The following is a 26,113-nucleotide window of genomic DNA, read 5'->3' on the forward strand; positions in this document are numbered from 1 at the left end:
AACGGCCAATTTTCGGCCCTGTGTGTCCCGGCCTTTACATGTATTTCTGTGTGACCCACAAGACTAAGGCTGGGTATCACTAAATAACCCAGTACCAAGTAGTATCGAGACTTCTCCAGTGAAATGATACCTGCATTCGATCCTGTTTGTGCGATCATTTATATGGCTTTGCTTGCAGCCAGAGGTGTATAGTCCAGGTGCCAGAAAGTAAAAATCCTGCCATGTTTTTGGATCTGCCTCTACATCTAGAACAGGTGTTTTCACTAAAGAGCTCATCTACCTGGTAGAGGAGCTGGTTTAGTGATGGTTGGGACAGCTGCTGGACAGGATTTCTACTTTCTGGCACCTGGACTATACACCTCTGCTTGCAGCCAATCACCACGTTCTTCATTTTAATGCAACGTGTGATTGGCCCACTTCCGCAGCAGCTACAACCCATACAGTCTGTGGTGTGGTGAAGTTGAGCGCGGCATATTTCACTGAGTTGGCAGTTTAGCCCACTGAGATGCTTCTATTCACATGATTGGTATCAAATGAAGTAGAAAAAAACATTTTAAGGGTACTGGTATCGTAATTTTCAATTACACATCCATGTATGGTTTTGTATAGCCAGCCCTATACGAGATCATATGTGGATGCTGTTTTTTTTAGCTAACATTAAGTAAAACAAAATGACACAGGAAGGGTGGTAACCTGTACTCTCTGGATGCAACAGGCCCTCCAAACAAGATAAAATACTCTTTACTTGAAGGTATCGACATAATCGTGACATGACACTGTCGTAACTATGACATGACACTGTCATGAACGTGTCATAAACGTTATAAACAAGTCATAAACATTTATGACTTCTGTCATTAAGTGTCATTCGTTTTTCGTCATGACAAGTTGACATTGTTTGAGTTGTCTTGATTATGACTTGACATTAATCAAAGTGGCATTACCAGAAGTTGTCTTGGTCATGACAACTTGACATAAAATTTGTTTGGGATGTCTTTGTAATGACAACTTGACATTAACCAGGATGACATTACCAGAGGATGTCTTTGTCATGACAACTTGACATAATGTCATCCTGTTTAATGTCAAGTTGTCTTAATAAGGACAGGCCAAAGAAATTTAATGTCAAGTTGTCATGACAAATACATCTTCTGGTAATGTCATCCTGGGACTGAAAAATACTCTTACAGTACCACTGAAGGACCCAACACATTGACTTTCTATGTTTTGTTTAGGTCAAGTACAACTTCAGTAGAGTGCCACTGCACATTCATATTTGATAGACTGTTAAATTTTTATTTTGAAACATTGTAGAGTTACACGTAGACTGGTCAAGGTCAGACTGGGATTTTAACAGCAATGAAAGTGGGGTCAACTTAAGTAGAAGATTGATCTTGAAAGACTGGAAGTATTCAGATCCTTAACTTACGTAAATACTCCATTACTACAAATGCTGCATTAACAATATCCTAGTAAAGGTATGCAAGTATTGTTAATAGCAAAATATATAAAAGGTTAGAACTCAATACAGATTAATAGCCCCTATGAATGTTATACCATTATTAACTAGAGATTAAAGCAGAAAAAACCTTCAATGGAGTAAAACGTACAAAATTCCCTTCTGAAATGTAGTGGAGTAGATGTAAAAAGTAGCATGAAATGGAACTACTCAAGTAACGTACTTCAAAGTTGTACTTAAGGACAGTAAATGTTCTTAAATTTCACAACTGTTGTCTTATGCAAGTCTTGTTATTTAATGAAGCCCTAATTCTCTCTTTTGATTTTATTGGATTCAGTCCAATCTTAAAGCCCCGTCTTAAAATATTACTCAATACCTCATGAATGATGTAGTGGTGTTTGATGTTACACCTCTGTGTGCTGATAGTGGTCTGGTCTCAGAAAGACATGATGATGTGTTAGCCCATTGAACGCTAATCTCCATTCTAGGGGAGTCACTCCCCTAAGTTATGTTATGTTAAGTTTTTATCCTCGACGTTCCGCTTCTGGGATTGCTCCGGTGCCGCAGGAAATTCCACCGGATGCATGTCTTTTCGCCGATGTCCGTTTCCTTCCGCTTTCTTTGTGTTGGAATTTTAAACTCTGGTGGATTTATGAGGACTATGGTTAACTGCTCATCAGATCTCTGCAGGGTAAATCCAGCTAGCTAGACTATCTGAGTTTTCTCTCACACGACTTTGAATGAACACGTTGAACGTTGAACGTACACGTTCCACCAAAACAAGTTCCTTCCCGAGGCTATTTTGCAGCGGCTCCGTGCGGAGCTTCGCGCCGCACAAGACCATTGTGATTGGCACGTTTTTCTCCAATCCCGGAATGCTGTGTGGACTAGCCAGACCCTCCTCCGCTCCACAGCACTGTGGAGGAAGGTCTGGCAAAGCGAGACTACGTTATGTGTGAATGTGACCCATGGGAAATTTCTGAGGAAATACAAATGCACACTGAAGAAGGTGCTGTTCTCCTTATCTGTATACAAAACAGCAGCCCTCAAAAATTTGATATTTAAGTGTTTTTAATTAGTTAAAGTCACTCAGAAATGACAAACTTAATGGCATTCTGAAGCATTAAGTTTCATGTGTGTTGTTTTTTTCATCTCTCTACCAGCTATTTTCAATAAAGGCAAATTAATTCCCCCAAAAGTAGCTTATTTAAATCCCTAACAGATTCATGTTTTGGCTTGAGATTCATTCAAATTGATTTTAGTGACATTTGGAGCCTGTTAGAATATGTCTTGATTTGACGATAAATCCATTGGAATATACAGTAATAAAGCTTTAACCCCAAATTGTCGATCTCAAACCCTCCTACCACTCTGTCTTTGCCTGAGAACCGACCTTTGAATCCGCCCACTCCACAGAGTTGACAATTCTGTCTGATGTCATGCAAACTCTGTCTGTCAGCTACTGTACTAACCATTTAACCTAAACCCAAGTTATAACACCAAACTGCCAAACATTTTTAACCCCATTCCTCACCTGTACTTCATCTTAATTCTAATCTCAAACCTAAACCAAAGCACTAATCCTAAACACACACACACACACACACACACACACACACACACACACACACACACACACACACACACACACACACACACAAAATCTAATGTCACCTCTATTCCAGCAGCCTGTTTTTCCCCAGAGGGCTTTATCTGAGCTGTGGAGGGCTGATTGGAGGAGGCAGCAGTAATGACTGCAGGTCGTGAGGTCACCACCCTGTTATGATAACTAAACTCTGAGGTCAAACGCCTAAACGGCAGCGCGCTCTGCCTGCTGATGATGCCTGATAACAGCAGATGAACATTGCTTTGTCATTTTAACAGTTTGAATCAAAATTCATCCTGTAATGGGATTAGATTTTTGTTCAATTTTCCATGCCAGACCGACCGACCTATCCTAACAACGGCTAACCAAAAATTTATTTTTTTCTTTTCTTTTAGGATTGTTTGACCTTCATCTTGCAATCACTTTGAACATGTTTAGTTTAAACTGTGGTGGTGGAATGTACAGTATATATTTTACTTTTACCAAAAATACTTTGAAACAGTAAGTATGTGTATGTTTAATGCAAGTATTATATTGTACAAACAGTAAATCATGCTACATGTTTCAAGAATATTATACTTAGATTTTAATACGTTTGCAACCCTGCACATAAACACAAAGATAAGACTACAAGATATTTTACCAATTTTTCTGTATTTTGGCAGTCGTGTATCATTTTCAACACCTCATTGCATCCCGCAAAATTAAACGCAAGATACAATATTAAATGAAGTTAACTGTTCCCACAATACAGTACATGAGCTATTTAAATTAGCCGGAGACACGTAATTTTAATTTGCTCTAACCAGTGAATGCCAGAAATCCCCACCAATTGGTCAATTGGTTAGATAAAATAAATGCCGTTAACGTATTCTTTGTAAGTCTTTACAATAATTCACTGAAATAACCAAGCAGGCATGCCTTATTTTGAGAACGGCAACACACAGAGCAGACATCCATGTCTGACTTTATCCTGGAAATGCACTTCCGTTTATCCAGACTAGACATTATGTAACAAACCTTTTTGTTGTAATTCTGGTTTGCCGAATTGTAATCGGCAAACCAGAAATACACAAGAAATATTTGTTTGTTTGGCACCACAGTGTTTTTTTTTTTTTCTTGACATCTTCCCAGACAGACAGTCAAACATGCAGACAGACAGGACAGTGCTGGTAGTCAGACATGCAGTAGAGGCAGACTGACTTTTACAGATGGTCAGAGCACATTTATAAATCTGGCATAATGCTGATTTTTTGCTTTTCCAAAAAGGACTGCTAGCCTGGCAGAAAGGAAACAAGAATTATTCAATCAAACAGCTCTCCTTCCATATCCAGATTTGACTCCAGCTGCAAAAAGCTTGCTGCATAATCCTTTTATCAAACCCTCCGATGGAATATTCTTATTGGAAATACCCAGAGAGAGAAATAATATTAAGGTCATTTCTATCTCTAGTTTATTTTCTCCTATTAAAAAAAAAGAAATCGCCCCTACTTTCCGTTTTTATCTTGAGACAATAATTACTTCTGGTTTGCGGATGGAGACCTAACTGCTGATTATGAATGTTCTCTGACCACTAAGGGAATCTTTGCCCTTATCTGTAATAACGAAATCAAAGTGTCCACATTTAAAAAAAAACAAAAAAAAAAAACAGCATCTCAGGGAAAGTGTGTCCGTACTGTGCTGTGGTGAGCCTCCTTCAGGCAGGTTGGAGGGGAAATGTAATGTGGGTCAGCTGGTGATGATGGCTGGTAGTACTAATATCTTTAAAGTGGTATATATGGAAGCTATGAGAGCTGCTGTTCTGTCCTGTCAGCGTTTTACAGCTTCATATCTCTGCTCTGTGTGTGAGGGTTTAGGTTGGTGTGTGCAGCCCAGGGTTATTGTTGTATTAAAACAATATTCCCCAGTGGATTATTTCAATTCTCCAAGCTGTTTTAGTCCCAGAGGAGTTCGGGTGCCTTCTGTTTTTCTCTTGTATCTCAATTTCAGTAACTGCAATAACTTCAGGAGTTTTCACAACTGTTAAATGTCCAGGTTCAATGTGTACATAGAAAAGGTTTTCAAATAAAAAGGGGGGTTTGCTTACTAAAGCTGTATATTATGTGGCACAGATATTCATGTGTTTAATCCAGCATTTTAAACCTGAACAAGGTTGTCACTCTTGAATTGCACCCTTACAAATTCTTTCACCTTGAAAACTCCCTTGATATAGGCACATGTGGCTATGTGAAGTATTTACATGCAGAAATAATTTCACATGTGATTTATTCTTTAGAAAGATAGGCTGTAGCATGAAGCCTGAATATTCTTTTGCTAAATTTGTACTGAAATGAGCACTTTCTGGTGATTTTTGGTCAATCTTCTCAAATGTTTGTATGCTGAACACTAGGGGTATTCATTGCGAACGATGCAGTGATGGACAATCGATTCTTGCCTACTGATATTACTTGTTGATTTTCCAGTCGCTGCTTTTTTTGTGTTTTCCTTTTGTCTGTTGTCTGCTATGTTCAGACCTCGCTACATTCAGGAAGTTCCCTTTTTTAAGAGCAAATGTAACAAAAATGGGAGTTCATATGTATGAATACTTGAATTTGTTAATGGAAACCATCTGTAGCAATATATAATATATTTGAGGAGGTGGCGCATCGTGATGCATCGGGATATCGTATTGAATCGTTGACAGGATAATCGTAATCAAATTGAATGGTGAGGTCAGTGAAAGATTCACAGCCATACTGAACACATTTTCTTGCACCAGATTTACCAGTTAAATACTTTTCACAGCAAGAGTAGAAGATGTCCTGACCAATTTTCATCCAATAAATGATGCCTTCTTCTCATTGTAATGAAAGGATTTGTCAAGCAAATACAAGGCCCCTCTAGATGTGTTTTAAAGTTTTTGGACAACAATGGAGTAGCCTAAAACCGATGCATATGCTATTTTAGGCTATAGCCACAGAAACCCTACTTAAAAAATTATACATTGTACATTGTTCATTTTGGTCTCGTCAGAAGAGGTGCATGATAGTTAAAGGGGCCGTGCACTGATTTTACACACAGAGTTCGCTCTTCATGAGGAGTATTCGTAGATATAGACATTTTTTTACTTCTATGGGAGGACTACTCTTCAAGAGTGTCTCTTGATAGACCCATTCATTTACTTTCGAGGGAGGGTCTAATGAGCAACGCCATCAAGTTGCACAACAGGAACGGTTGGATCCAGTGTTTTTGCAGCTTGAACCATGCTAGGACTAAAAGTCAGGTTATATATATATATATTTTTTTTTTTTTAACCTTTATTTATCCAGGTAAGTCGATTGAGAACAATTTCTCATTTGGAACGATGACCTGTCACATTCACACAGTTACACATTCATACCTGGAAGCTGCCCAGAACAACCACAGTCTGATCTGCTGGCCACTGAGCAGCTCCTCTGGAGCGGTTGGAGTTGCTAACACACAAAGCTAAGATAGTAAACATGGTAAACATACCTTTAAAAACAAGTAAGTTAGCATGGCTGCAGACTTTTAGTCTTGGTATTGTCAGCTCAGATAAACTGAACTTATTCCTAATGGTAGACAGGTGTAAGTTAGCCATGTTAAGATTGTGTTCCTTTACTCTGTGCACTGCAAGTGGCTTGTTGTTACAGTCCCCGTTGTTCATTCCTGAGTCACAGAATAGTTCAGTAGCTGCACAGTGTGTGAATCAGATCTTTATATCAAAAAGAAGGAAAAAAACAAACAAAGAAGGCTGCAGTACAATTTAAGGGTTGACAGCGGTTGAATTTCTACCTGTGAAAGGCGTTGATTTGGCTGACTGACCTCAGTAATGGTTATCGTTTCATCACGCTGATGGAATGACATAGCCTGCAACCTGGACTCTGATTGCTGGTCAGCGGAACCAGGAATTAACTGACTCCTGTCTATACCCTGCAACATGACCCTGTCTAACCCCTGACCAAGAGTGGCCGTGCCAGGTCTCAGACCATCACTTCATCCTACACTCTGTAGTGTTTGATCATCTGGTAATGGGATAACAAGTCATAGTTCACTCTGCACTGGCTACCCCTCTGCTGAAAGTAAGTGTGTGTCTGTTAGCTGAAAGCAAGAGAGCTCTAAAGCTTTGTGTGTGACTACATACCTATAATTATCCTCCTGAGGAAAACAAGTGCAGAGTGAGTGGTCCATTGTGGAAACAGAATTATAGCCTGTGAGAGAACAGAACGCTCTGCGCTTTGTGTTGACTAATGTTTCAAGTTGAGCCGTTTTGATTTGAGGTGTGTGTGTGTGTGTGTGTGTGTGTGTGTGTGTGTGTGTGTGTGTGTGTGTGTGTGTGTGTGTGTGTGTGTGTGTGTGTGTGTGTGTGTGTGTGTCTGTGTGTGTGAGAGAATCTGAGCTGGTTTGATTTCAGCTGGATGTGTGTGAATTATCAAATCTAGTGGTCAGAGTGTGTTTCTTCCTGTCCATTCTGCTGACTATGTGACTTTGTTGTCTTGGAATGTGGCCTAGTGTAGAGCAAGGGCAGGTGGTTATTAATATGACAACACACATGCAGGCAAACACATGGTTTCTCTCACACTCAAACACCTTATTTAGTTTGTTTTGATTAAGGTGTACGACTCAGAGCGAGTGTGAGGCGCAGAGACAAGGAGAGCGGAAGAAAGAGAAGGCAGGCTTTTCTTTCTCAGAGTTCCCCGTGTCAGTCGTGTAAGAAAGCCGCCAAACCAATAATTTTGTCAAGTTCTTTTTTTAGCGGAGCGACTGAAGCGTCTTTGGATTGCCACATGTATAAAGGCAGCCCATATAAAGCCATTCACAGCACTGAATGAACACGCCATCTGTGGGGCTTTCTTATTTCCTCTTCTCTTTTCTTCCCCTCCTTTTTCAAGCCTTGTAATCAAATTTGAGCAAAATCAAATGGCGGGAGGATAGAGGGAGAGCAGGGGGGGGAGGGAGGGTTCAATGAAAGTACCTTTTGTTGGTCTGAAACGAGCAAGTAATTTACAAAATGCCCTCCCTTTGTGCAGGGGGCTAAGGGAAGAAAGAAATCAGTAGCTTTTAGAAGCTAGGCCTTGCGCTGCGACGGGCAAGATAATGAAAGCCGTCTTGTGTTTGTGGGCTAGAGAGCATCTCAAAGGCAGACCGGGCCCCGGCTCAGGGTTAGCTCGGCTCCTGAAGAAAAAAAAAACACACACAACAACACTCTCCTCTGTGTATGTGCGTGTGTGCGTTTGTGTGTTTGGCAAAGAGCGGTAAAACAGGACGGCTGTGCCCGGCTACTCTTGGCAGAGACACTTCGAGGAACAGACAGAGTTGTCGATGCTGAGGAGAGAACAGGGATGAAAGAATGGCTTCACCGGCATCTCCTCTTACCTGTTGTCCTGTTGCAGGTGCGTCTGGCTCCCCTACATTCAAGAAGCGCAACACCTCCGTAAAGGAATCTGGAGGAGAGATGAAGCTGCAGAGGAGGAGATGAAAATATTCTGCAGGGATCATTGTTGCTGAAGGATTACGAGGGAAACTGGCTGTTTTCATCCTCTGTTCCTCTGCGTGGACGTCCTCGGAGGACACTTAGCGTTTACCTGCATGGATCTGCTGGATTATTACCTGAGTGACACCTGGGCAGACTGCTGCCGTGGATTTTTAAAGGTCCGGCCATATGGAACAGTATATTTCTATTTGTGTAAATGGAACTTAACCTAGCCATAACTTGTTGACTCAGAAAAAGATTAACAACATATGATAATGCATATGATGCTGCTGCATATAGTGGGTCATTTATCCAGCTCACCTGAGATGTAGTCAAAGCAACCATAATTGGTTATGTGCTTTACATCCTAAACTGAGTGTAGTCATGTTAGGTTCTGATGTTGTATATACTGTAAGTGGCAGTCCTTCTTGAAGTTAAAATTATGAAATTATTCATGATTGCATGTCATTAAAGTGCGCTGTGTCTGGCCTACAGATCAGTTCCTGGTTTACAGTGAATTGGACTGTTACCTGATGTCTCTTCCTGCGACCGGTGAGTTATGACATATCGTTTCTCTCTTTCTTCCCCTCTTTTTCGTGTACATCTCTTTCCCTCCAACTACCTCACCCTTTACTCAGTTCTGTCTCTGTGTATCTCTTAGGCAGCCATTGCTTCTCTCCTCCTATGGTGTATCTCGTGCCATCTGAAGTGCCAGAATTAAATTAGGGTTGTTGTCTTGTCTTTATAGTATAGTATGGAGTTACTATAGTATAGTAAAGCATGAATGAAATTCATTTTAATTTTGTTGTCTTATACGTACACGTCTGTGTTAATACTTTTGATGTCTCTCTCGCTTTGCAGTGTTTAATTTTAAACCTCCTGTACTGCAAGAAAATCTCTTCCTGTCTTTTTATTTCTTTTGTTTTTCTTAAATTCAGAGATTTTAGTTCAACGGGGGAATTGCTATCTTTCAGTTTGTCTTGGTTAGAGTTACAGCTGGAGTTGGGAACTATTTCTACAGTACCACAGTTAAACCGCCAAAAGCAAAAAATTTAATTCAGACTATCCAAATGATGCCCAATGTCATGATGCTTCATGTTAGTGAGGATGCGAATGTTTTTCAAGATACTTTCTTTTCTTGTATTGTGCAATAGATGATTACAAACTTATTTTTGTGCCATATGAAACCAATTGCCAAACAGTTGTTTCACCGTTGTACTTAGTTTCATACTGTACACTTTGTCAGACAATTGAAAATGCTATGAAAGTATCTTACAATGGAAGCCATTTGTGGCAAACTGAAATGATGTTGTCGGATGTTGTGAGTTACTGTGAAGTTAAGAAAAACTAAACTGTGTAATACCGTGAAACAAGTGGAAAACTATCTTACTGTACTTCTTACTTCTCAGATGTTGATTTGGATTGGAGTGTAGATTTCACACTGCCATAAAAGTCTGAAACAGTGATACGTTATAGTTATTGAGGTAGTTCTGGGTCAAATTTTCTTTTTGGTGGAGTTTAAAAAAAGGTGTCAAATGACTAGTGAAATGTAGACAATATAATGCAACTTTAAGACAATTTCGATGAATTGTGGATTGTGATGGCCAAACGATTGTTAAAGTACACAGGAACTCGATGCAGTTAGAATACAGCAGGCACTTTATACTGGCACCTTGTATTGGGGTTGTGGGGTTGAAACATTTTGGCATGTGGAGTCATTCTCTTACTGAATTAGACATGGATGATGCAGGTTGCTGGGAGGAGGTAAGGCACGCCCAAAAAAGTAAATGACAACATTTAATCGCAAAATGCCTCCTCCTTGTGTCTACTGAACATTGCATGTTATGGTATCAAAAACTGATGTTGATTCTTTTTTTTTGATACGGCCTCAAAACCTTCAGGTAAAATTTGAATTTGTCTTTATATAATACTTTGTTTTATGACCAAATACCTGCAAATAATGACATTCCCACCAGCCTCAGCTGTATTTTGTGTTTACTGCTAATTGGCACATGTTAACATGCTAACACACAAAGCTAAGACAGTAAACCTGGTAAACATACCTTTAAAAACATGCATGTTAGCATGCTGATGTAATTATTTCCCGTTTAACAGAACTTGCATTGAAATCAATATTTATCAACACAAGGAATTTATATATGATGATGTCATCAGGTGAACAGGCCTGTCAACAGTTAAGTGGGACTTTGTGGGTGTAAAGAGGGTTTATTATTTGAGATATTACATCCTAAAGATTTCTTTTGGTGTCCATGTCTCATTAAAATCACTATGGTTGCTATCATACTTTCAGTGGTGGAAAGTAATTACACACAGTATTTTCATTTTCTGCTTCTTTATACTACTTTGTACTACTTCACTACAATTCAAAGGCAATTATTGTACTTTTCACCCCACTGCATTACTACATTTGCTGATTTAATTACTTTACATATTCAGAGAACTAAATATAATCAAATATTAAATTAAATTATGATCTAATAATATGGATTAAGATAACCCAGGGATAAATTTACACTATTATAAAATTTACTTTATAGACAGTTTTTAACTGTCTATAAAGTAGTTAAAAGCTGGCCCCACCTGTACCACTTTCAGCATTAAAGCGATGTACACATGTATCAATATTTATGTAATCTGATAATATAATACCATACATTATTCTGAAATGGGCCATCCTGAAAAAATTTTACTTTTACATTCTGTACTTTAAGTAAATTTTGATACGAATACTAGATTTAGTCAAATTTTGCAAACATGGTCTTTATTACATTGTGGTGTTGCTTTTATCACTTCAAACATTGACTAGTCTATGTAAAAGAAGTGGTTGTAGCCACCATGACACCACCCATTGGTTAGCGGACTGCCGTTTTGAAGCCTCGAGTTTGGCATTATGGTCGTCGCCATCTTGGTTTTTTGGAGTCAGAAGTGTGATCATACTTGGATTAGTGGGGGGGTAGGGAGGAGCGAAGGGTGGATCTGAAGAACCCGAGGACACTATGCTTGGCGCCGTGGTAGCGACTTGTCAATTATACACATATCCTACATACTCTGCTTTATTTTCTATTTTACTCTAAGTGGGACCATAATTTACTAAATGAACATCTTGCTGTATTACAGAAGACTTGAAACTAACAATTGAGACCATAAACTCATTCGGAATATGTTTACTGAGTGAGAAGTAGGGCAATTTACTGATAGACTTCTATCACCGGTGGAGTCGCCCCCTGCTGGCCATAAGAAAGAATGCAGGTTAAAGGCACTTCCACATTGTCTTCACTTTTCAGGCCTGGAGGTTTCCGCTTGTACATGAGTTAAAGATCTGACTACTTCTTCCACCACTGCTTACTTTTCTAACAGTTGTTCATTATTCAAATATTTACATATGGAGCAGCTCGAGGATTTGTCTTTAGATGATGTAATCACTTCAGAGTGTGACTTATTACACTCATACCATGGTCATTAACAAAAGAAAAAAGAAAGCTGTGTTTGAAGCGAAGTTGTGTTACTTATGCCATGGCCACCGGAAATATAATGTTTCTGATAGGCTCTTAGGTGTGTGACTGAAATCAACAATTCTACATCAGTGTGCAAGGCATATTAAACTGTAGCTAACCATAGCAAGTGGTTTTCAGCTTAATGCTACATAATGCTTTCAACCAAGCCGTACTTAATCACGAGTTAAACTGACTGTACAAACACACTTTAAAGAAAGCTTATGATTTGAACAAAGTCCACTTTGTTTTCCTGTGGTTCTTGGCCATGAAAAAAACATGACAAAACACTCAGTGTCCTGAGATACGATTATATAGACATTACATAGACATAGACAACAGTAGTTATACCTTTTTTGTATGTGGTTAAAGGCGGTCTGGAGATGCTATACATCTTACAACTACAAGTGTGACTGGTGTAGTAGTGAATTGTGTTTTATCCTTTTTTGGAGAGTTTCAGTGGGCGCCATCTGACCTGTAGCAAACATTGGTGCTACTGCTAGCTCATTGACTCATAATGGAAGTGTCAATTTGAGCAAAAACTGATATTAGCTGTAGCTGTTACCAATGTTACAAGTAGGCTACAGACATGGAGCATTGAATAAATCATGAGGTGGTTAAATGCACATAGCCTACAGAGCACAGAAACTGAGATTCACTTCCCAATAACCTCCTACACTATATTATAAAAGTAAACTCAAACGACATCAGACTGCAGTATCCGCGTCCACCTGCGGGGGGTGTGGACAGGCTTTCCAACAGGCAGGATAATTTAAAAGCCAACCGCAACTACATTGTGCGTCCACCCTATTTCTGATACCGTGGCGGCAGAAATTTTGCCGTGGCGGGCCGCCACTTCCAAAATCAACATAGAGGAAACACTGATTTGTAGGCCTTATTGTCCTAGTTTTTTGTCATTATTTGAACAGTATGACAGTGAGAACAGGATTAAATTGCATGTGCTATTTAAACATTTTTAAAGTAGATCTGGCGTTCCCTGAGACTACTTAGTCACTTATCAGTAAAGTTTCAGACTTTTCCTCTTCCCCCTGTTTGTTTTTCAGGGAACAATAAACAAGCAAGCCACATTCAAATGAGCTGATTTCTCTGTTGACATATTGAAATGTCAAAATTTGCACTGGAACAAATACGCTGGTTAAAATTCAATTGGAACAGAATGGGTAATGAGCTATCTTGGTGTTGCCACACACTAACAGGCAGAGTCCCAGTCGGTCTGGAGGGTTACAGTCACTTAGTCACACGGCATGCATCGCTGCTTTGATTGTTACCAACAAACTGCTCAACCCCTCGCTTCCCTGTGTGTGTGTGTGTGTGTGTGTGTGTGTGTGTGTGTGTGTGTGTGTGTGTGTGTGTGTGTGTGTGTGTGTGTGTGTGTGTGTGTGTGTGTGTGTGTGTGTGTGTGTGTGAGAGAGAGAGACTGGGAAAGGGGGAAGATAGGAACACACTGGCTTTTCACTTTCTTGTTCCTTTAAAATGATATACAGTCACATGTTGTAGTATTCCAACCCTCACATTATTTTAACCCTATTTGTCATTTTACCAAAAAGACTTGTATCTTTAGATAATAATTAAAAACTTTGTAAAGAATAATGCAAACCTTAAAAAAAAATCAAGTTCCAGTGCCCTATTCATTCAAAAAACTTTCAAAATGAGAATAAAAAATGAAGTCTTATATGTCTTTACCTAACACTAATGTGTTCCAATTTAAAGCTATGTTATATATTAAAACTACGCTAATACTAAGTATGAATAAACGCTAATGTCTTAATATTGATATTGCACTATTTTTGCCAATTAAAAAGGAGAGTCCCACACACTGCTCTTGCATTCAAGTCATCTATTGAATCAAACTACTGTTCCGGTCCCAGCAGACCTGTTTCAGAGTAAGAGGTCTTGATGTACTGTTCAATAGCTATATATTGCATCATGCACATACAAGTTTCCAGCCCACATGGACTTAGGAGACACCATAAATATCGTTGCCGTGGTCGTCTTGTACCACACATCAGAAGTTGTTTGGAATAAATGTCTTGAATACAAGAGCAGTGTGTGGTATTTTCTTAACCAGCATTTCATTATTTATAAAATATGTACTTTTTCAGGTACTCTGTAACGTCAGTAGAACAAAGATATCAAAAAGACATCTATGCAGCTATGGCACCAGTTAACATCAAACATGACTAAAGGTATCAAAATAGATATTTAGTATTAAATGCCAGCTGCTTCTTGTCATCCTTTCACCCTCTTCAGTGTCACGCATTCTTTTGAATTTGACCGTAGCAGCATCTTCTCTATTAAATCTCACGGGTTATTAATCTCTGCCAGGTTAGCAATGTGCTGTGACCTGTACAGCTCCCTGCTAATGGGCTGTTAAAGTAGTGAGCGGGGCCTCCGCCTCTCAGGGCTGGATGGTCGGGTCTCACCACCAATTACAGCCCATCGAACAGGAGAGGCCGAGGGCTGAATTCATCTGTAAGTCTGTGTGAGACTGCACCTGCAAGTGTGTGTGTGCGTGCCTGTGTGTATCTGTCAGTCAGACTCCTCTTCCACCCAGCTAGCTGTGCATAGGCAGTCATTAGCAGCAGCAGCCAGTCATTAAGCCTGTCATTTCCTCTGTCTGCCAGCTGACCTACTGATTTGGACAGCTTCTGTACTTAACCTTTGAACTCTAATTCCCCTGCTTACTACACATGAGTGTGTTTGTGGAAGCAGTGGAAGGCTGTGTGTTAGAGGTTTACCATATACAAAGTTGGACAATTATGTTCATTCAATGTGGAATTACTGCCACAAAACAACACAATGTTTGATTATGTGAATGATACATAGATACAGTATGTGCACGTGTGCTTCTGGTTTGGGTACTATGTCTACACTAATGCAGATACATTTAAAAGCAATGTTAAATCTGTGAATGCTGTGTAAAACTCATTCTCTTTGCCATTTGTCTGTTTCTCTTGTACAAGTATAACATACTGAGATGATCAAAGGCCATAAATCCTTCTTTTCCTTCAGACTGACAGTAATGCCTGGGTAGTTCCCCCAAAAGCTGTAATGATATGTGTCTGACAGCATGAACAAAAATATGTCAATTAGAACACCTGTATGTACTGTAATATGTTCTAGTTTACTGTCATACAAAAAGAGCTATTTACAGGGAGGGTTAGTCAGAGCAAAGTATTCAGTATATTTGTTGAATTAGTTCGGCCTACTGTATTTAGTAGAGAAGAAGAAATGTAACACTCTCCCTATTGTTTTGGTGTTTCAGTCTGGGGGAACAGACCTTTCTAAAGAGATCACTGTGTGCTGAACCGTAGACATAGAACATTGTAGACATTACAGATCGGTTTCTTAAAGTTGCTGCTATGCAGAGGTACTTCATCACATACTCGGTTTGGATTTCGGGTGGAAAATGTTGGCTTTGTTTGGATGGAACGCCACAACAAAGACTTATTAAAATGTAGTTGATCTAAATGTGTGAGTTTATCAGCCTGTCCTTACCCAGAAAACAACCATATGGAAGCAGCAAATAACGACACACAATTGCGTTTCTTAGTAGGCAACGACAAAAGTATAAAAGTGGCAAATTCTGCGTAAGAAGGAAAGTTGGGGTGTTGGATGGGGCTAACAAACGCCAGACTTTCACTCAGGAGATCTGGTTTTGTGTCCCCTGGGAAACCAAAAGTCAACTTCCAATTTGAAATCAACAGTTTTACATATGTGTGTGACGCAGTGATGTACGTGATTACATGATGATATATCAGATTATCTCCCGTTGCGTCCTTATTTTAGTTGTTTTACATGAATCATTTTAAGCCATTTCCTGATGTTTTACTAACCCTTATCAATTATTTTATTTGCCTAGTTCTGTTTCACAACATTTACTACGCGTTTAAAACTGCACGAGTCGTGGCCGGGTTAGCTCAGTCGGTAGAGCAGGCGCACATACTGTATATAGAGGTTTAGTCCTTGACGCAGCGGCCGTGAGTTTGACTCCGACCTGCGGCCCTTTGCTGCATGTCATTCCCCCTCTCTCTCACCTTTTGTGTCTTCATCTGTCCTGAGGAAATAAAGGCCTAAAATAATCTTTAAAAAAAAATAAAAAATGGCATGGGTTATGTTAAATAGAACAGTCACACATGTTAAATAGAACAGTCACATGATTAAACCGCCACTGTCTGGCAGTAAATAAAACAGAGTCTTTGTAAATTGACCTATAATGTCGTGTATGAGGATATGTTGGAGTTTATGTATGGATGGTACACCATTAAGAGGTTTTGTGAACCTTTTAGTCAAATATACTGATATTTTATTTTCATATCAAAGTCCTAATTTAGACCTAATAATAGACCTAGAATAGTGAAGTATAGAACATCTTTGCCCCTTAACGTAAGATCCTTTTGGGTTGTCAAGTCACATTTGAAAAAACATTTAATTTCCTTGTCACTTTAGCATGGGTTGTTTCTGTTAAAGTTTTCCCTCCAAGCTACATTTCTCCACTGTCGTATTCCTACAAATATATCCTGATTTAATTCAAACATAAACTGTACTGCACAGTTACTTTGCTACTTTGCATTTTTTTGTCTGTTTGCATATTAGTCTTTGAAAACCTACTGTAGAAATAATGTATGTACACCCACACGGTTTAAACAGGTGTGTACTGGTTCCTTCATTTAAATATCTACTAATACCTTCTGACTTCTTCACAGCTGGGATTAACCTTGCGCTACTTTGTCTTAGCTGCGGCTCACTGTGGCTCTCAGGAAGCCTCCTGAAGCCCCGCTATAGAAGCGATAGAAGCTGAAATTAGGCAGCTTTCTGCCCCAAAGCTGCTGCATTAAGACAGCCCTCACCTTGGCCTGCGGAGCTGCGTTAGCCGTACAGCTAATCCAAAAGCTAGCAAAGTCAATCAGTCAGACCTTAAGCTAACTAAAGCTACCTCTGCTCTTCCTTGACTTCCCAAGATAAGGTAATGAGGATACGGAGGGGTTAAGGTGAAGTTTGGTGGTCGTGTATTTGAGGCTCAGGTGCCGCGTGTAATGGATGACCAGTGAATATCTTGGTAAATATGCCGACTCTCAGGTAGAAGAGGAGGAATCAGAGGGGTATTGTCTTAAGGTGATAAGGCAATGAGAGGCTTACAGAGTTGTATCAGTGGACGAGGATGGGGAGACTCGCACAGTAATACCTGCTATCTAGATGTGACACCACAGCTTGGCCCCCGAGCGGGCTAGGCAGTGTTAATATTCCCCTTTTGTCTTGTCCTGATAAGCTAATGAGGGTTATAGCAAGGGGTGATGAGAGTGTTAAGAGCTGCATTAGTGGACGGAGAGGAACAAGGGACGTTTGAGCTGTTAAACCTCCTGGTTAGACACTGTAGGGCAGCTCTCAGCTCCAGGTGTTGATCACATATCAGGAGTTGTCTCATGCTGATAAGGATGAGAGGACAGGGTTAAAGTTATGAGTAGCAAAGGAAAATATGTATTCACATCTGAGATTTGTAATATGTTATTTTGATCCCGTGCAAATGTGCCAAGTCTTTAAATTGTAAAACGGCATCTACCATATGTGAGTCTTGACAGAAGTATCTTGGTTGTACTAATAACAAAAGTTGTTTGTGCAATTTCTATCTGGTTTAACAAGCAGGGCCTTGTATTAAATTAAGGACCACACAGTTTTCTAACGAACCTAAGAGACTTTAATGGATTGTCGTCTTGGTTCTGACACATCTACTGTAGCATTGGTGCTTCTTTTTGTTGTTTGCAACCCTGTCTCTTAGACATTATATAGATTTATTTATTACTAATTTGCAACAGCAAATACCTTAAAAGAAACATATTTTTGCCTGGTTTCGGGGGTCATTGAGAGAATTATCACCCGAATCCGCAGCTCCCCTCAACTTTACGGAGCTTTATAGTGAATTTCAGCTCATTGTTTAGCTGTCCGGCCTACATCTTTCCTGTTTTAGTTCATTTTCATGATGTTTGCAGCCCCAGCAGGCTAAAAACCACTGTATACTACTTGCTAGCATTTAATGGCAGACAATTGACATTTGCTACGTTTGCCAGAAACACGACTCCACACTAACAATTCATCATATGATACCATACTTTAAGAACAAACAGAAGTTGTTTCCACTGCTTACAAGTGATCAAAAAACCCCAGTTATTGCAGATTTAATACTGAATTCTGATTTACTGCTCAGATACAATTTTAGTGGGTTTTTTTTCAGTGAATTTGTCTTGGTCTTTGCAAAACAAACAAATTATCCAGCCACAGATTGGATGTTTAGCTTTAGTAAAAAAGTTAGTTTTAAAAATGAAATCACAATTTGGTCACTAGGAAGGAAACTCTCATTTTACTCTCGTTTAGACGCACGCACGCACGCCCAGATACACACACACACACACACACACACACACACGTTATTGGAACCACGTTCTGGGAAACTGGGTGCTGCACCACTCAACACTCAAACAACAATGTGGATAGCGGATTACCCATAATGGGCACACATTTAATCTGAGAGTGGTGAAGTGGATGCAAAATAAAGGAAGGGGAGGACAGGAATGGAGCTATACCTTCTACAGTGTATTTACATGTTTACTTTCTATTTTTTTGCTCTACCTTTTGTACTTCACTATGTTTTAATTTTTTATATTTCTAATTGATAATTGATGTCCCTTTTTTAAAGCAAAAATAAATAAATATGAATTGTCTTTAATTGTGTGTGATTTAAATAATGAGCAGGAAAGGAACATCACTGACCAAAAGACACAAAGCAAGTGAATGAATGAAAGATATACATGTAGAGAAGTCAAACAAATACATGACTGTGTGTGTGTGTGCGCTGCCTTAAAGATGACGGCTGGATAAGCAGCAGCTGAAGTCGGTTTGTGTGAGTGTGTGGATCTATAACAAATGGTGCAGATGATGAGCCAGAGGACGAGGTTTCGTGTAATCGTCTGCTATCCATCAAACAGCAAGCTGACAGCATCACAATACACAGCCTATGGAGGGGAGGGACAAATGACTAGGGGTGAACACACACACACACACACACACACAAACACACACACACACACACACACACACACACACACACACACACACACACACACACACACACACACACACACACACACACACACACACACACACACACAGTTCTCTCCTGACCAAAAACTGCTTCTACACACACTTGAGTTTTTCAGTCCTTCATCTGAGTGCAATTACAGTGATGGTTCAGCAGAACATGTTGGTGCAATATAGATATTTTTGCTTTTATATATATAAGTGCATTTTTCATCATTTCTAATAAGGAATATTATTTGCAATGACATGCGTCTGTAAGGTTGAATAGATGTACACCTAATATTGATTGGAACTTGTGTGCATGCATTTGTATGTGAGCATACAGGGGCCTGCATGTGTGTATGAGCCATCAGTTCTCATTGATGGCAATGTGTGCAAGCCTCTTGAAGCCTCAAGGCCTCTTGCCTATCTTATACACGCACACATGCAAAGACACAAACAACGGCACGCACACATCGACTGGCACCCTGCTCTGCTTTTAAAGCCATTACTGTCAAACAGCTGTTAGCACGTCAAGAGAAGTGGTGTTGATGGGATAGAGCGAAGGAGGGAGAGAGGCTGAGGGCTAAATGGTCAGGGCCAATAGATAGATAGATAGATGGACGGATAATTGGGTGTAGAGGAAAGAGGGAGGGGTGCGAGGGATGAAGTGGTGGATGGATGAATGGCAGGGTGGAGGGAGGGGGGGCTGGGCTAGGCCTTCTCTAAGTGAAGACAGATTGATGTGGGTGTCAGAGAGGACTCCAGAGAGGAACAGCCCTTTATTTGACAGTCAATTATCAGATAGACCCAGTGGCCCTGCAGTCCACAGCCGTCACCCCTCGTACAGTAAGTAAGTGGGTTTCAAACACTGGCTTGGCACCCAGAGGCGGACAACTGGAAGATTAAATGAGGCCCCAAGAGAAAAAAATGGTGGTTTCAGTTATTGGAGGTGCATCTGTGAACTAAGATTTGTCAGTGCCCTCTGTGTCATGTTGTAGCCAGTCTGGCCTCTTTATGTCCTTTTGGCAACAGATAGACATGGTAATGGTTACAATTTAGTTAGTTTATTTAATTGTATAGAAATATACAGTATATATTCCACTAAATGGACACAGAAGTTGTTTTAGATCCACACGAATGATGGAGAGAACAAGAAGATGCACTTCCAGAAGAAGTGGAGTTAACTTAGTTACCATTACAACAAACTTGTCTTGGTGAGCTCTTAGTGCAAGACAGACAGGAAATCATTCAACACTGCATACTAATGAAACCTTCATATTGATAAAAACATATCAAAATACACAAAGTATCATAAGTTAAAACAATAATATACCGACAATAATAAATGAAACTTAAACCAAATGTTTACAATTCACTAGTCTAGCGTGAATAGAAACCATTAGAGAAGCTTCGAAGTGTTCTTTTGTTAAAGTTATTGCATAGGTTTTAACATCTCAGTCATATGAAACACTGTATTGTGTTGAGCTTTGGTTGCATGTGCTCAGAAAATCAATGACAAAAGCTCCGGAGTTGGTATGTGAACGTGATCGACACAACGTGAGGTCGTATTTATTTTTAAATTTGTGACAATTTCAGATGAAAAATACTCACTTGGTGTGCAAAGGCCTTAACACAGAAAGCAATAGTTCTCTTTTTATTATCTCCCAAAATGATGTTGCCATTGCGGCAGGTCTTTTTTTAGTAAAGCAGATTATAAGGCACACTTGCTGGGTATGGGGACGTTTTTGAAGGGGCCTCAGAGAGTGCAGCAGCCTTGCAGACAAGGCCAGTGGAGTTGTGTTGCAATTGGCTAGCTCTGGTGCTTGACAATGAAGCCTCATGTGTGCTATTCAGTGTTTAGCCTTGAGCTGGGACGATACAGGCAAGTGCTGTGAAAAAAAACATGTACGCATCCGTACAATGTCATCCGTAGAATATATATATATATATATATATATATATATATACAGTGACGTTGGTGGTTGTAGCCCATTTAAGAAGCTTGAAGTTTGTTGCAGAACACAACAAAGCACTTAACATTCAATTTCAAACCACAGGATGGCATTTGGACAACAGATTTACATTCACATGAAAAAGAAAAAGAATTATATTTGGCCCGTAGGAGCCACCAGAACAGTTTCTGAAAGTTGGACTGGAAGTCTTTGACCTCACTGGAGGGATAGAACAAAACTCTTTCAGAATACAGTTCCTATTTTGGTGTTTTGATGATGATGATGATGATTGTGATTGTGAAGAGCGCTATCTAAAATACCAGACCAAAATCTCCCATAAGTGTGCAGTTGGTTTGAGAACTGGTGACTGTGAATGCCATTGCATATGATTTACATCATTTTAATAATCCTCAAACCATTTACTATCCCCTCGTGGCCTGTGTGGGAGCATCTGCATTTGTTTCTCCACTCATCTATTTCTTTAATTTGTCACCTGTATGTACACCTCCTGTCTGTCTTCTTATGCAGAAATGTATATACGTTATTTCAAAGCTTATTACCTACTCTGATGCTCGTTATGAGAGGTACAGATAAGTGTGGAACCATGCAATATTGATTTTTAGATTGCTTCATTACACTACATTTACATAAAGGATGCATACCTGCAGATATGTTTCATATGTTTGTCATACTCAGATGCTGTAGGTGATTTGATAATAGAAAAACTGGGGGGAAATTCCAACAGACGTGGGTAGGCTCTGTCCGTGGTGCTGAACACAAGGCAGGTCCATCCAGCAAGGACACCACTATAACCCCTGTAAATAACACCAACGCCTGCACAAACAATACAAATGAATAGCCACAGGAGGAATTGTGCCATCAGTGAAGCCACGAGGAGAATGTAAAGTTGTCAATTTCTACACTGTGTAATTTTCCACTGCACTTGTTGATGTAATGTCAATTTGGTGAACTCCAGCTCTTAATTCTCTAACACAAGATTATCTGAGAAATCTAGTTTGTATCATTAGCTGACTTTTTTAACTGAATTGTTTAATTAGACTCTGCTAACTTGCTATGGTCTGTTTGGTGTGAGACAGAATATAGATGGCCTCCCTTTAATTCAGTTTTGCAGTTGCATGACAGAGGCCACCTCAGATTGGTTCATTATTATTATTTTTTATTCAAAAGCTGCTAGCTTGACTGATTTCCCCATTGCTGCACTTTACATTATTGCTACAGTATAGGGACACTATAGTAAATTGTTTTTTGACCACACAAAACTGACACTTAGCACATATTAAAATATAGGTGAAAGGGACACTGAATTTGAGTCGATGCAAAATGTGTAAGAGATGGTCATGCCAATGGAACTATTATGTGACAAAAAACGATTTTATATTTGACTCATTTGAATAACAGGGGAGTGCTAGGGTTCACTGGATTTTAGGGGTCCACGATGAAGTCCTGGATTTCGGTCCCTTGTGAATCTTTTTAACTCAAGATGTGAGGATGATGGGAAATGAGTGGCAAGTGGCTGTTTTGTACTTTTTATTCACAAAGTAACTTCCATACCGACATGTTCTATCCAATCCGGAGCGTCACTTGTAAAATATTTGGACTTCACTCAGGATTTCATCAAACAAAGAACATCAGGAAAACACAGGAAATGGAAGCGTCTCACGTTGATGATCATCAGGGTGAAAACATTTACAGTATAAGCGTCTCCTTTTGAGAAGGAGATCCAATCAACAGCATTTAGAAATGAGATCAGAAACGCAATGATACAGCCTGTTTTTGTCTTTGCAGGGTTAATGTTCGTTTATGTAAAGACAAAATCAGCCGCTTCTATACATCAAACATTTAACGGGTCTTAATTGATCATCTTCTCTTCTCTCTAACCCCGTTCTTGTCCTTGTAAGAAACATGTTGCTCTTCATCTTTCTTATGTTTTTGTACTCATTTCCACAGCCTAAACGTCTTAGGTCTTGATTCTGCTAACAACCTAACTAAAAGTGCACTGTTTTAAATATCAGAGCCATTATGCATAGTGTCGACTGCGCATTCTCATTATTTCTGATGCTTATGTCAAAATAAAACATTGTTGATCATCTGTCATTTTTCTGTGACATGTTTTGCTGGAAATGTAGATGGAAACCAAACGAATCAAGCTTTTATTACCATTTCAGTTTTGCCACATCTGCTGCTCTGATACATCTACTGTAGCATCTGTAGCTTGCTGCTTTGGCTCTGATTTTGTGTGAGCATTTGTTTGTGCGCACATGTTGTGTGTGTGTGTGTGTGTGTGTGTTGTGTGCTATCAGTGCCCCCTGCAGTAAAACCAAAGGGAATAAAGACACGAGGGAGCGAGAGAGAGAGAGACACCATAGAGTAAAGATAGCAAGAGAGAGAGACAGAACAAGAGGATCATTTTCATTATCTACAGCACACAGAGGAACTTAATCACACCCATACAACAGAGAGGTCTTATAGCCAAAGACTGGATCCTGTGTGCCGAGGTATCTGTAATATACAAACCATGCTGCACTCTGGAAATGTACACCGCCCACATAGAAAATACACAAACTGAGTCCAGTATGAGATTTATTTTTTATTTTTGAGCTTGAAATTTACATTATGTTCAGTTAAATACAAACCAGTATAAATAATATGCGGCATAAATGTTGTACATCACCTAAAAACAGACTAGCTTTGATACAGTAGTCCCAGATCAGCCGCAGCACTAGATTGTTGTCTTTTTAGTAAGCGAATGAAATTAAAACAAAGATGGGTTATCCTTTTTAAAGATTGAACTTGTCAGTACCAGGCAAGATTGTCCTTTTTAATATCAGCAAGTCAATGTTTGTTTATAGTCTGCAGTTATTTTCATTATTTTAGCATTTAATTACTCAATGATATATTTGTGAGTCAATTCTTTATATATAGGCCTAATGTAGTCCAGTCTTTTTCTAACTGCTGCTGTTAGTTTGGGTTTCAGTGAAGACTTTTAGTGTCTCATGAAGGTCTAGATGCTGTTTCATAGCCTTTGCCACATGTTCCACACTAAATGTCTCACCTTAAGATAGAGGATGTCTAGCAATTGTTCCATTTTAATATTCTTTTTGCTACAGACCTCTCACCAAGACCTCGAGCAGAGCATACAACCCCTTAGTTCAACTAAAGTTATTTTGGCACAAAACATCACATACTAGCAACCTGAGTGTACAATGTTGAGAGCTATGCCCTTATTCTAGTGTGTATGCATTTTTCTTGGTACAGGTTTATGTGCCTTACCTGGAAGATATAGAACATCTGGCAGATTAGGTGTAAAGTGCACTGACCAAGGTGCTTAATATTTAAAATCTGTAAAACAATTTCACCTTCTCGTAGCTGAAAGCAGGACTTCTCAAACCCGTAGTTGGCTGCTGTCGATGGCTCATCTTAATTTTTTTTATAATCTTTTTTTTTTTTCTCAGAATCCTGCGGCATCTCATGACCCGGCTTCACATAACAAAAGATCAATTTGTATTCGCTATCATTTGAATAAGAAAAATCCCACTGATTAATTTTTTTTAAGACTTAAATGTCAGTTATTTTATTCCTTCATTTCAATTTAATTAAAAACATCCAGTGCAGTTCCGTGCTTCTGTCCAAGCTATTTGTGTGTTATTTGACATGATACAGTAGCACTATTAATTCAACCACATGCAACGATATATATATTTTTTTTTTTTACAAATTCTGCAAAGAATTTAACCACTAGAAACATTAACATTTGTCATTCCCATTTTCTTGCCACATTTTATAAATCTATGTTCCCTCAAATCTGTCAAAATATGCCATCAGTTTAATTTACTCACCATTTATTTGTACGGCTTAAATTAACCCATTATGCATTCATAATTCCTTTTTCTTTTAAACAGAACGAGGGCTCTGCTTTATGTCTGTGTCTCTGTGTGTTTTTTTTGCTTTGGAGAGGCTCTCCTCTCTGTCTTCGTCCTGTAATAGAGGCAGCCGGGGCTCCAATAGATGGCATCACAGCACTAGACTTCAGCCGTCCTCTCTGCTCTGTAGTGCTGTGGTGAGATGCTGTTCATGAGCGGTGAGCCAAGCTTGGATGTGGACTGCATTCATAAACTAAAACAATCACTTTCAAATTTTTAATCACAATCACATTTTCCTGGTTTTACTTCTTGAGTAATGAAGCCAAGAAAAATTTGATTCAGAGTTTGAAAAATAGTGAGGTAATTGATTTTTTGATACCATATATAGCTGCACTGATTGCGACTCCGATTTGTAGTAGATAGTTATTTATGGCGACAGAAAACTGTGCTCTGCCTCCCCAGACTACCAAAGTTTTAATACAAAGACAATTTGAACATGTTTTTGATAAATCTGTTTATCCTGAAAGCATTCTTCTTGCATTTTAAAATCTGTTTGATCACTTCTGAATTAAAGAAAAATGTCACTTTTATGGGAATTTAAGTATTACAAGTGCTCATTTCCTTTATAAATAAAATTGGTAAAAATTGAATTAATTGGATACGACACAAAACATATGACTCCGTGTCATGTCTAATTTCCTTGCTAATGTGAGTATTATTTTTATTATGGAGTGGCCTGTTTGAAGCCAGTCAGTCACTCAGTCCTGTAACTCATTGTGATCCACTATAGCGCTGACAGTTATGACTCAGGATTATAACCTGTGTGTCTGTGTCACCACACCATGTCTCTGTAATGTGATTAATCACACTCTATTATAGCGCCCTCATTTGTCCCACAATGCACAGTTTTATAGGGAATTAACACAGGTTTTTATTGGCCCGTGCAATAAATCAACACAAGCACCTCGCCGCTCACATAAAATAATATTATTTGGCTGACACGATAAAAGCGTTTCTGTCAGTTTGGCTTCAGAGCAGCCATCCTTAAATCTGTCGCTCTCAACTGAAGATATGTGTGTGTCGGTTGACTGTAATGTGTTTTTGTGTGCGTGAATCCCCTGCTGGTCTGTTTCGTGCA

At 39.3% G+C, this 26,113-nt stretch overlaps 1 long non-coding RNA gene across 3 annotated transcripts in view; it reads left to right on the top strand.

Moving 5' to 3' along the window:
• LOC120565490 overlaps nt 1-26,113 on the top strand; it is a 174,163-nt gene that overhangs the window by 5,537 nt on the left and 142,513 nt on the right. For all 3 annotated transcript variants that reach the window (XR_005640261.1, XR_005640260.1, XR_005640262.1), the window contains 2 exons: nt 8,456-8,714; nt 9,031-9,087. This is a non-coding gene — a long non-coding RNA (uncharacterized LOC120565490). The remainder of the gene's footprint in view (nt 1-8,455; nt 8,715-9,030; nt 9,088-26,113) is intronic.

This window comes from Perca fluviatilis, chromosome 9, assembly GCF_010015445.1.
Source record: "Perca fluviatilis chromosome 9, GENO_Pfluv_1.0, whole genome shotgun sequence".
In the NCBI taxonomy this organism is placed as follows: Eukaryota; Metazoa; Chordata; class Actinopteri; order Perciformes; family Percidae; genus Perca; species Perca fluviatilis.